This window comes from Erinaceus europaeus, chromosome 4 (assembly GCF_950295315.1).
Source record: "Erinaceus europaeus chromosome 4, mEriEur2.1, whole genome shotgun sequence".
NCBI lineage: Eukaryota > Metazoa > Chordata > Mammalia > Eulipotyphla > Erinaceidae > Erinaceus > Erinaceus europaeus.
Window position 1 is genome coordinate 126154602 of NC_080165.1, and position 12147 is coordinate 126166748.

At 42.5% G+C, this 12147-nt stretch overlaps 1 protein-coding gene across 3 annotated transcripts in view; it reads right to left on the reverse strand.

Annotated features, from left to right (window-relative positions):
* Positions 1 to 11387, reverse strand: part of NCOA7 (nuclear receptor coactivator 7) — a 202331-nt gene extending 190944 nt beyond the window's left edge. For 2 of the 3 annotated variants that reach the window (XM_007528336.3, XM_060190504.1), the window contains exon 1: positions 10650 to 11245. The gene's annotated coding sequence lies outside the window, so the exon portion shown is untranslated. Of the gene's footprint in view, positions 1 to 10649; positions 11246 to 11367 lie in introns of those variants that run through there. The other variant, XM_060190505.1, reaches the window with a different exon arrangement.
* Between the last annotated feature and the right edge of the window lie 760 nt (positions 11388 to 12147).

The following is a 12147-nucleotide window of genomic DNA, read 5'->3' on the forward strand; positions in this document are numbered from 1 at the left end:
TCACCAAATACAAAAGTAAATTCCAAGTGGATCAAGGACTTGGATGTTAGACCACAAACTATCAGATACTTAGAGGAAAATATTGGCAAAACTTTTCCGCATAAATTTTAAAGACATTTTCAAGGAAACGAATCCAATTACAAAGAAGACTAAGGCAAGTATAAAACTATGGGACTACATCAAATTAAAAAGCTTCTTCACAGCAAAAGAAACCACTACCCAAACCAAGAGACCCCTCACAGAATGGGAGAAGATCTTTACACGCCATACATCAGATAAGAGTTTAATAACCAACATACAAAAAGAGCTTGCCAAACTCAACAACAAGACAACAAAGAACCCCATCCAAAAATGGGGGGAGGACTTGGACAGAATATTCACCACAGAAGAGATCCAAAAGGCCAAGAAACACATGAAAAAATGCTCCAAGTCTCTGATTGTCAGAGAAATGCAAATCAAGACAACAATGAGATACCACTTCACTCCTGTGAGAATGTCATACATCAGAAAAGGTAACAGCAGCTAATGCTGGAGAGGGTGTGGGGTCAAAGGAACCCTCCTACACTGCTGGTGGGAATGTCAATTGGTCCAACCTCTGTGGAGAACAGTCTGGAGAACTCTCAGAAGGCTAGAAATGGACCTACCCTATGACCCTGCAATTCCTCTCCTGGGGATATATCCTAAGGAACCCAACACATCCATCCAAAAAGATCTGTGTACACATATCTTCTTGGCAGCACAATTTGTAATAGCCAAAACCTGGAAGCAACCCAGGTGTCCAACAACAGAAGAGTGGCTGAGCAAATTGTGGTATACACAATGGAATACTACTCAGCTGTAAAAAATGGTGACCTCACCGTTTTCAGCCGATCTTGGATGGACCTTGAAAAATTCATGTTAAGTGAAATAAGTCAGAAACAGAAGGATGAATATGGGATGATCTCACTCTCAGGCCGAAGTTGAAAAACAAGATCAGAAAAGAAAACACAAGTAGAACCTGAAATGGAATTGGCATATCGCACCAAAGTAAAAGACTCTGGGGTGGGTGGGTGGGTGGTGAGAATACAGGTCCATGAAGGATGATAGAGGACATACTGGGGGTTTTATTGTTATATGGGAAACTGGGGAATGTTATGCATGTACAAACTACTGTATTTACTGTTGAATGTAAAACATTAATTCCCCAATAATGAAATAAAAAAAAAAAAAAGAAAGTGGAAGGTCTGTCTTCTGTAATTGCTTCTCTGCTGGTCATGGGTGTTAACAGGTCAATCCATACCCCCAGTCCTTACTCTCAATTTTTATTTTATTTCATTTCATTTCATTTTTTGCCTCTAGGGTTATTGCTGGGGCTCAGTGCCTGGACTATGAATCCACTGCTCCTGGAAGCCATTTTTTTCCATTTTTTGTTGTCCCTGTCATTGTAAGATAAGACAGAAACTGAGAGAGGAGGGGAAGAGAAAGACAGACACCTGTAGACCTGCTTCACCACTTGTTAAGTGACTCCCCTGCAGGTGGGGAGCCAGGGCTCGAACCAGTATCCTTTGGGCAGGTCCGTGCACTTTGTACTATATACACTTAACCAGGTGTGCCACCACCCGCCGCCCCCCCCCCACTTTCAAATTTTAAAAAGTAACCTTTGCTCCTACTAAACTTTTGTGGCACTCTTTCTGAGCATCTTCATCTGTTTATGTACAAACTGTAAAGGCATATTCAGGGACAGAGGTATAAAAGACACTCTCCAAGACAGGGGACATAATATATGAATTGTTAGTGTGTGTTAGAACACGTCGGAGAAGGAATCAGCAAAGTAAGGCAGAGATGCTACAGACAATCACATGGACAAACATGCTACTGAAGTGGGGGGGGGGGGGTAGCCGGAGCTAGAAAAGAGAATGAATGTTCAAAGAAAAGTTTTAAACTTAGTATGTTCCCTCTCTTCCTCCCTCACCCTCCTATCTCAGAAAGGAATTCAAAGTCACAGCAAATTTTCACTCAGAAAAGCCATTTTGGGATGTTCTCAAGGGAGGGAGGAGGAGGGAGAGAGGGTTCAGGTTCTGGAACAGGATGGCAGAGGACTTAGTGGGGTTTGTATTGTTATGTGGAAAACTGAGAAATGTTATGCATGTACAAACTTGTATTTACTGCAGACTGTAAAACATTAATCCCCCAATAAAGACATATAAGAAAAGCAACTTGGTTATTTACGAAACATGCATGTTTCACGGGGCCAAGTGGTGGTGCATCTGGTTGAGCGTACACATTACAGTGCGCAAGGACCTGGGTTCGAGCCCCTGGTCCCCACTTACAGGGAGAAAGCTTTGCAAGTGGTGAAGCAGTGCTGCAGGTGCCTCTCTAATTCTCTCCCTTATACCCCCTTCCCTCTTGATTTCTGACTGTCTCTATCAAATAAAATAAAGAAAATAAAAAATTTAAAAGAAAAATGTCTGTTTCAAGTATGGAAGCCTACCTGAGATGCTAAATAACATGTGAAAGGTTATGTCAGTTTTTATAGAATTGCAACTAAAAGTGACCCTAGATATGACATGAGAACTATGAGGGCTTAGCAGTGAAAACAGAATGGAGTGTCCCAACTGGGAATAGTCTGGAGAACTAACAATTTTGCATTACTAAAACAGAGATTCTTGGGGCCCATAAAGAAGGACATTCAGGCAAAATGACACATGTAATATTTGATGAGATTTTAAAGTTCCACTAGATTTTTTTTAAGAGTCTTAATTGGGGGCAGTGGTAGAGCGTCCAGTTGGGGGCACATCTTGACATGCACTAAGGCCCAGGTTCAGGCCTCCAGTCCCCGCCAGCAACAAAGCAGGTGTGCAGTGAAGTAGGTGTGCAGGTTTCTCTTTCTCTCCTCCTCTCCTACCTTTCTCTCTTTCAACTTCTCTCTGTCCTGTCAAAATAAAAACAAAAAAAGGGGGGGAAATGGCCCCTGGGAGCAGTGGATTAGATGTAGAAACACCAAGCTCCAGAGATTACTCTGCAGCAAAAAACAAATAAGAGGCCAGGTGGTGGTGCACCTGATTAAACGCATACACTACAGTGCACAAGGACCCAAGTTCAAACCCCTGGTCCCCACCTGGAGGGGAAAAGCTTCATGAGTGGTGAAGCAGAGCTAAAGGTGTCTCTCTGTCTCTCTCCCTATCTCCCCACCCCCCTCTCAATTTTCTCACAATCCAATAATAAATAAAAATAAACTTTAAAAATAAATACATAGTCCCTAGTTAGGTAAAAAAAAAAAGGGGGGGTAGGGGACTAGTTAAGAATAATTGTGAGCTAAATGCATGTGAGAGAAGCAGAAAATAAAAGAGATGAACCAAGAGACACTGGTTCATCTATGATGTATGCTTACCTACTTCCTGTGTATGATGGGCATATTTTAGAAAGTCTGAAGAGAGAGATTTAGAAGGAAGACTGGCTGAATTGCATACAGGAAAACCAAGTATAGGCAAAAGTTCAAGGCATCTGAGAATCCAAAGAATAACAATGCAAACGGAGGTAGGAAATAGAAAAACAGCAGATAAAGTAAGCAAGCTGGATGTTCACATTGGCTCATCTTTGCATAAAAAACCCTCTGAAAGAGTGTTAATTAGCTGATATAACTGACTGCCTGTGAACAGGGAAGCAAATAAGTAGAGAAAAAGGATTTCTTCTTTAAATTTTATACCCTTTGAACCACATGAAAGTACTACCCATTTTCTTTATTATTTTTTAAACTTTATTTATTATTGGACAGAGAAATTGAGAGGGAAGGGGAGATAGAGATGGAGAGAGACAGAGAGACACCTGCAGCCCTGCTTCACCACTTGTGAAGCTTTCCCCCTACAGGTGAGGACCAAGGGCTTGAACCCATGTCTTTGCGCACTGTAGTATGTGCGCTTAACCAGGTGCACCACTGCCTGGCCCCGTTTTTTATTATTATTATTATTATTATTATTAGATAGGACAGAGAGAAACTGAGAAGGGATGGGGAGATAAAGAGAGAGAAAGATAGACACTTGCAGGCCTGCTTCACCTCTCATGACAGACCCAGGTTCAAGCAATGGGGAAAGCTTCATGAGTGGTGAAGTAGGGCTGCAGGTGTCTATCTCCCTTCCATCTCGATTTCTCTGTTTCTATCCAATAAAAATATTTAAAAAAATAAAATGTTGGGTTAAGTGCACGTGGCACAAAGCACAAGGACAGGCGCAAGGATCCCAGTTCGAGCCCCCGCTCCCCACCTGCAGGGGAGTTGCTTCACAGGCGGTGAAGGAGGTCTGCAGGTGTCTATCTTTCTCTCCCCCTCTCTGTCTCCACTCCTCTCTCAATTTCTCTCTGACCTATCCAACAACAAGAACAGCAATAAAACAAGAAGGGCAACAAAAAGGAATAAATAAATAAAATAAATATAAAAAACAAATAAATAAAAATAAAATGTTTTATGTGAAACCTGCACAGATCCCGCTCCATACCCCAAACACTGTTTGTTTGTTTTTTTTAACATTTTATTTATTTATGTAACGAGAGAGATACAGATAGAGAAAGGGAGAAAGGTGGGGAACAAAGGCTCAACTCTGGCAAACAGTGTTCCTGGGGATTGAACCTGGAATCTCAAGAGCTTCAAGCACAAACAACTTTTGCATGACCATTATGTTATCCTCACTCATACTCCACACAATATTTTTAAACTTCATTTTTGAATTCCCATGATTTTTTATCCCAAAGGTTGCTGGACTGAACCCTCAAAACTGACATTTAAAAATGGTCAATCTTTCCTCTGACCTGGGTAAAAAAAAAATGTGTCCAACAGAACTGGGCAGTTTGTGGACATATTTACCTGGTTAAATTCAGCCGACTTGGACCCAGGCAGGCGCAAGACTAACGTGCCTGATTAAGTGCACGTTAGTCATTATGCCCCTGCTCCCTCCCTGCAGGGTGGGCTACTACTGAAGCAGTAGTGGTGAAGCAGGTCTGCAGGTGTCTTTCTCTCCCCTCTTTTTTTTTACTTTACTTATAATAGGACAGAGAGAAATTTAGAGGGAAGGGGGATATAGAGGGAGTTAGAAACAGAGAGATACCTACAGGTTTCTCCCTGAAGGTGGAGACCAAGGGCTTGAACCAGGACCCTAGTACGCTGTAGTATGTGCACTTAACCAGGTGCGCCACTGCTCAGCCCATCTCCCCATCTCTGTCTCCTCCTCCCAAGTTCTCTCTGGACTATCAAGTAAAAGGTGGGGTGGGGGGAGTAACAGGAGTGGTGGATTCATATTGCGGGCACTGAGCCCCAGGGATAACCTTAATAGCAATAAAAAAAAATAAGTAGGTAAATAATCAACCAATTTAATTAGCTTTTGTAAAAATACCAGAATGAGTAAATTCTGATCAGTTGGGAATTGGGCGGTAGCGCAACGGGTTAAGCGCCCGTGGCTCAAAGCACAAGCACCGGCGTAAGGATCTGGGTTCAAGACCCAGGCTCCTCACCTGCAGGGGAGTTGCTTCACAGGCGGTGAAGCAGGTCTACAGGTGTCTAACTTTCCCTCCCCCTCTCTGTCTTCCTCATCTCTCTCCATTTCTCTCTGTCCTATCCAACAACAACGACATTAATAACAACAACAACAATAACTACAACAGTAAAATACCAAGAGCAACAAAAAAGGAATAAATAAATAAATATTCAAAAAAAAAACATTTAGAAAAGATATAAAAAATTCTGATCAGTTAAATCAAGGAGCTAGATTTTTCCAATTTTGTGGAAAATAAAAACAACTAAAGAAGATTTTTATACTTGACTTATTAAAATAAAAAGCAAATCACCTATGTGAAATGGGTTAGATGTCAGGTCCATTCTAATAAGTATTAGGGTAGTTTAGACTAACCATTTGACTGAAAATGACATTTTTTTAAAATATAGAATCTCTCCTTAACTCTAGTAGAGGAAATAATCCAAGTATTCCAGATATAATTGACATATATTGAATGGCTTTACTAATTTTAGTAGTAAGTGGACATAAATTTAAGTTAAAAAATGCGTGGGGGTGCCAGGCGATGGTGCAACTGGTTAAGGGCACACATTACAGTGCACAAGGACCCAGGTTCAAGCCCCTGGTACCCACCTGCAGGGGGAAAACTTCACAAGTGGTGAAGCAGGGCTGCAGGTGTCTCTCTGCCTCTTACTCTATCTCCCCCTCTCCTTTCAATTTCTCTGTCTCTGTCCAGTAATAAAAACATGAAATTAAAATAAATTTTTAAACAGACAAAAAAAATACGTGGAATCTGCTTTTTTATTTAATTGGTTGTAAAGTTCAAATACACTAGATTTATAAAACTTGTTCATAACATACTTCATGTTACTGATTAAACTTGTTAAGTAAAAACACACTGTCCCAGGAGTCAGGCAGTAGTGAAGCAGGTTAAGCACATGTGGTGTGAAGCCCAAGGACGGATGTAAGGATCCAATTCAAGCCCCCTGACCCCAGGGAGAGTCGCTTCACGGGTGGTGAAGCAGGTCTGCAGGTGTCTATCTTTCTCTTCCACCCTCTGTCTTCCCCTCCTCTCTCCTTTTCTCTCTGTCCTATCCAACAATGACGACATCAGTAACAGCAATAACTACAACAATAAAACAAAGCAACAAAATAGAATAAATATTTTTTTTAAAAAATCAGAATCAAGAAAAGCAAAGCAGAGCAGAAGCCTGCAACCAAACGAAAGTTAGAACATCCACAATGTTACAGATTTTTTTACATGGTCATCAAAATTGTGGTACAAATTTGACTCTGTATTTCCTAGTTATGGAAATACAATCTTTTTGAATAGCTTTGCATGACAAGAAAGACACATGGCATAGCTATAAATGGCTCAGCAGGTGGAACACAGGGTCTGAGGCCCTGGGTTTAATCCTGGCACTGCATATGACAGAGTAGAGGTCTGGCTACTCTTTCTTTCATGAAATAAATCAAACAAATAAATATCTTTTGAAAATAGATACAGAATCATTGTTCAGGGGAAGTGAAGTTTTTCTTTGGCATGTAGAATTGAATGGGATTTCTTGCATGAATCTGTAGAAGGGAACTATAGAAGAAATCAAGATGTTAACCATATCTTTGAAGAAGCCTAACAGTAAGCTTTTTTTTGTGACAATCTGTATGCATGAGGCCCTTCAGTGTAAGTACAGCTTAGGTGCTGGTGTTGCAAAGGATGAAAATCATGATAACTGAAATGCAGAGTTCCTGAAATCTAGGCTAGGCATCTGATCTAATACCTAGAATTGGGGGAGAATAGGAGGATGTCTTAACCTCTGTTCAGCTAACTAGCTACAGACAATTTTCTCAGTTTAGCTTCTAATTAAATTTGTGAAACAAAAGCACTCTATACATTATTAAGAGGAGATGTATGCACAATAGTTTTCCAACTACCATTTACCTGTATTTGAAATCCAAGTTTATACTAATTTTCTGCTCTATACCTTTTCTGTAACCATAATGGCTGTGGATCCCACATATGTATATTAGGTGGATCCTAAGGAACATAAACAATAAAAATAACTAAGTCTAAAAAAATTAAAAAAGAAAAGAACATAAACAACAATCAAATTATGGGCCAGGATTTTTAAAATAGGAAAGTAAATATTTAACAACAACAAAAAGCAATAGTTTTTCACTATAGTCTAAAGAATGGCACTAAAAGATTAGAATAATCCAGGTCATTGAGTTGTATTACAGTGATGCATGTAGAAAGGTTATTGAGCACACAGCAGACAGGAACCAGTTATTAAAACAAGTGTGGAGGCATTGCACATTTGGATGCAACACATAGAAAACTTCATCTCTCATCCCAAGACTGGAAAACACTTATTTGACTGTGATTTCAAGGTCAAGTGCTTACCAGAAAAATGCAAGTACTCAGCTTCTGTCAAGTGAGCAAATAAGTGTTTACTATAAGCAAAAGAAAGAAAGAAAGAAAGAATGAAAGAAAGAAGAAAAGGAAGAATGAATGAAAAAAAGAAAGAAAGAAAGAAAGAAAGAAACTCCAACCACAGGAGAAGGCTCTTGAGGAGATTAAACTAAATAAACAAAAATAGTGCAAATCAATTGTTTAATATTCTTGAATACAAAGAAATTAATTCATGGAAAAATTTCACTTTGTTTTTGGTGTCAAGGATCAAACCTAGAGCCTCATACATGTAAAGCATGACTTAACATGGACCATATTTCAAGTCACTTTGTATTAATGAATCTACATCAGATTTTCCCCCCATAAATTCCTTCCCACTGTTTAACCTTACTACCTCTTATACAGAAGTGTTATTTCCTTTTTTAAAAAAATTTTTATCTTTATTTATTTATAGGACAGAGACATCCAGAAATTGAGAACAGAGAGACAGAACAGGAAAGAAAAAGAGACCTGCAAACACTGCTTCACCACTCACAAAGGTTTCCTTCTGCAGGTGGGGCCTGGGGGCTCAAATCATCTGGGTCCCTGCACATTGTCACGTGTGTGTGCTCAACCAGGCCCGAAAGTGTCATTTCCTTACCTAGCTATGTAAACCTCTACAAGGCCAGGGAAGAGATAATATAATATGCCATCAGTTTCAAAAGTTCTGTGGGAAAAAAATTGTTTGGGTAATATGTAGCAAGAATGACATAAAGGTACTCAAATGAAAAAGGAAGAAGGAGAAGGAGAAGGAGGAGGAGAAGAAGAAGAAAATTCATTGAGTGAACCATTGCCAGATAATTTTAAGAAATTAGTGGAAGTCAGGCTGTCGCGCAGTGGGTTAAGCGCAGGTGGCGCAAAGCACAAGGACCGGAATGAGGATCCCGGTTCGAGCCCCCGGCTCCCCACCTTCAGGGGAGTCGCTTCACAGGCGGTGAAGCAGATCTGCAGGTGTCTGTCTTTCTCTCCTCTCTGTCTTCCCCTCCTCTCTCCATTTCTCTCTGTCCTATCCAACAACGACGACATCAACTACAACAACAATAAAAAGACAATAAGGGCAACAAAAGGGAAGATAAATAAAGAAAAATTACAAAATAAATAAATAAATGTGGTAAGGTTATCTTTGATTTCTTTTCTCAAAATAGCATAAATTATAAGCAGAAAGGAACTGAATTTTACAAACTCAAATTTCACAACTACCAGATTTATAAACTTGTAATTGATATGTTTACAATTTGAAAAAAATAATGTTGAAATATTTCTGGACTATGTATGTATTTGAATCTTTTAGAAACCAGACATGTTTAAATGCCTTTTACCTCCACCATAATAAAATGCTTTATAATGAGATCAGCCACAACTATTCAACTCTAAAACAAGTTAATACATCACTTATTAACAAGCCAATGTTACCCCTGGAGCAACTTAAAATTTTCTTTTAAACATGAATTCTATGTTTTTTTAAAATGTGTTTGCAAGTTTAATTAAAACAGGGTTTTAATCAATTCCAATAAGACTGGAAAATGTTCAAGTTTAGACATTAGAACTTACTAGAAGTTGAGAAGACTATTTCACTTGATAACATATTAGAAACGTATAGAATCCCCAAAATGTCAAAATTCAAGCTTCACATGAAAAATTACCAAATCTGCCTATTCTTATGAATAAGTAGGTTTTTTTTAAATCCATTTAAAACTGGCCAGGGCAGAAAAAATATTTTTTAATCTTAAATTGTCGTTTTTGTTTAGATGAAGCTTGACTATATAGTTCATTCAACAAATAACTAATGAACGCCTACTATGCATGACAAGCAAAAGATGGCAGGATTCAAGACAGCATAGACTGTCTTGGTGCTTATACTGATGAATTTTCCAAAGCGGTCAACTTTATTAATATAGTAACATCAAACAATTGAACACACTTTTCAAAATTCGAAGCCTTGTTGCTTAATATAAATTTAAAAGTGCTCACTCGTGGAGAAAGAATGGGGGGGGGGGATTCTGGAGTATGAACTTCACATTCAAAGGGAAAAAAGAAAAATTCATAACCAGAAATACACACTGTACCACCTAGCTGGAAGTTAGGAGGCTACACACAAGGCTGCCTCTGCTGGCCAACAGGGTTTATCCTTTTGGCAGAGTCTCAACTACCTGTATCAAACTTACCACTCGACCACATCCCTTTATGTAAATAAAGGCTAGTTCATCTCTCTCCGGAGTAATGAATTGGACGTCTCGAAGAACCTTCACTAGCCCACCTTAAAATGTTGACTGTGAGGTAACGAGTCCATCAATTAAAAAATTCCAGATAGTGATGGGCGGCCACTTCTCCATGTCTCTAAGAGAACGCTTTGCCTGCTACAGGTTAGGCTAAAAATATGAAGAATGGATCTGCTGATACAGTCGGGGAAATGCAGTGACAGATTTCTACCTGGCTGAAGGCGATGGTGCGCCCCCACCCCAATAAGTCACATGCCAACCTGCCTGCCCCACCCCCGCCCGCAGCTCACACCTCACGGGGCCAAAGGGAGTGGGCAGAGAAGGGTCAAGCTTGGCCCGGGGAGCTCCGGGAGCGGTGATCAGTTTAGCAGGGGACAGCGCCATGGGTACACCTCCCCCGGGAGGCAAGTTTAGTGAGGCCGAGTCCCTGTCACCACCCCCGGCCTCTACCCGGTGTCAGGAGGCACCACCCGCAGCAGCGGGGGCTGGTCCCCGCTCACCCACCTTCCTCCAGGGCGGCGGCGCCTGCTCCTCAGGTCCGAGAGACCAGGATCGGGCGCTAGCATTTCTGGGAGCGGTGGCTTCCGCTGCTCCGCGCAGGGGAGCGCATCTTCTAGGGTGGACTGGAAAGAGAGGTCGACCGAGGATCGTCGCCGAGGAGGAGCAGAAGGGGAAGGAGGAAGCACCGCCGACTCAGGACCAGAGGGTGTCCTGAGCTGGTGGATGCAGCGGCCGCCAGGACTCCTTGGGCCTCTCCCCGCGCGGGGCGCCTTGCCAAGCTGCAGCCGCTCGCGCGATCAAGGCATCCGCGCGGCGACAGACTCACCCGCCTGGCCGGAGGCGGGGAACCGGGAGCGGCGAGTGGCGCTGCACGGTGCAGACGCCCAGCCTCTAGCTCCGCCCGGCCCGCGCCACTCTCTGCGCCCCTCCGCAACGGCGGGGGCCGTGGAGCTTCGCGGCCAGGCTGGGCGGCTCCGGCTGCTGCTGCTGCATCCTCTGCACCCTGGCGACCTCCGGGCCCGGCACTCCCCGCCAGCCCCAGCTGCCGCAGCCTCCGCTGCCTCGGCACAGCCCCAACCCTGGCCCCGCAGCTCCGCCCCGGAGAGCTGCGCGCGCGGCCTCTGCAGGCCCCGGCCCATTGTGACGCCTCCCAACTTAGAGCTCCCTGCGGTCCAGGCAGCTGGGCCTCTGGCCTTAGCTAGAGTCTCCGTTGTCTGCTTACCTGGCCCCTGGATGCGTCCCACTGCAAGCCTGCTGTGACAAACCGCCCACCCCACCCCACCCCCCACACACACTTTAAAAGCCAAGTAACGTTTTGAGAGAAGAGCTGGACGTAAGTGTCTTCTCGAGTATGAAAGCCTTTTTTTTGCTTTGTTTTTTCTTCCAGTTCAGGGGACCACGGGTCACAATAAATTTATCTTTCTGTCCTTTTCCGGCATTGCCCAGAGTCCTCCCCCTCCTGTTCCTGCCCTGGCGCAGCATCCCGGATGCTGCCAAATTGCCAGATATTTACAGTAGAGATCAGGCCCTCCTCGCATACTCTTGGCAGAGATCTGACACCCTCCAGAATGTTGGTTGGAAGGCTTTGCATCTGCTGCAGGGCCATGCCTGTTAGACTTCCATCCCCACTAGGGTGTTGTCACTTCTAAGGTCCTATGCCCAACACTGCAGGGATGACTAGGAGGATCTGGCCATGATGTTTACCCTAACACAAGTGGTGGAAATTCTCAAGTCAGAGCCTGCAACTGACCTGATAAGACTGGTGTGTCAGAGGCCATACGCTCAGGTGCATTTGATAGCAGTTGCCTCAGCGTTGTTGATACTGCTTAAAGTTGCAACAATAACAAGCATTTCTTTGTTTTTTTGAAAGTTCTTTTTTTATTTTTATTTATAAAAAAGGAAACGCTGACAAAAACCATAGGATAAGGGGTACAACTTCACACAATTCCCACCACCAGAACTCCATATCCCATCTCCTCCCCTCATAGCTTTCCTGTTCTTC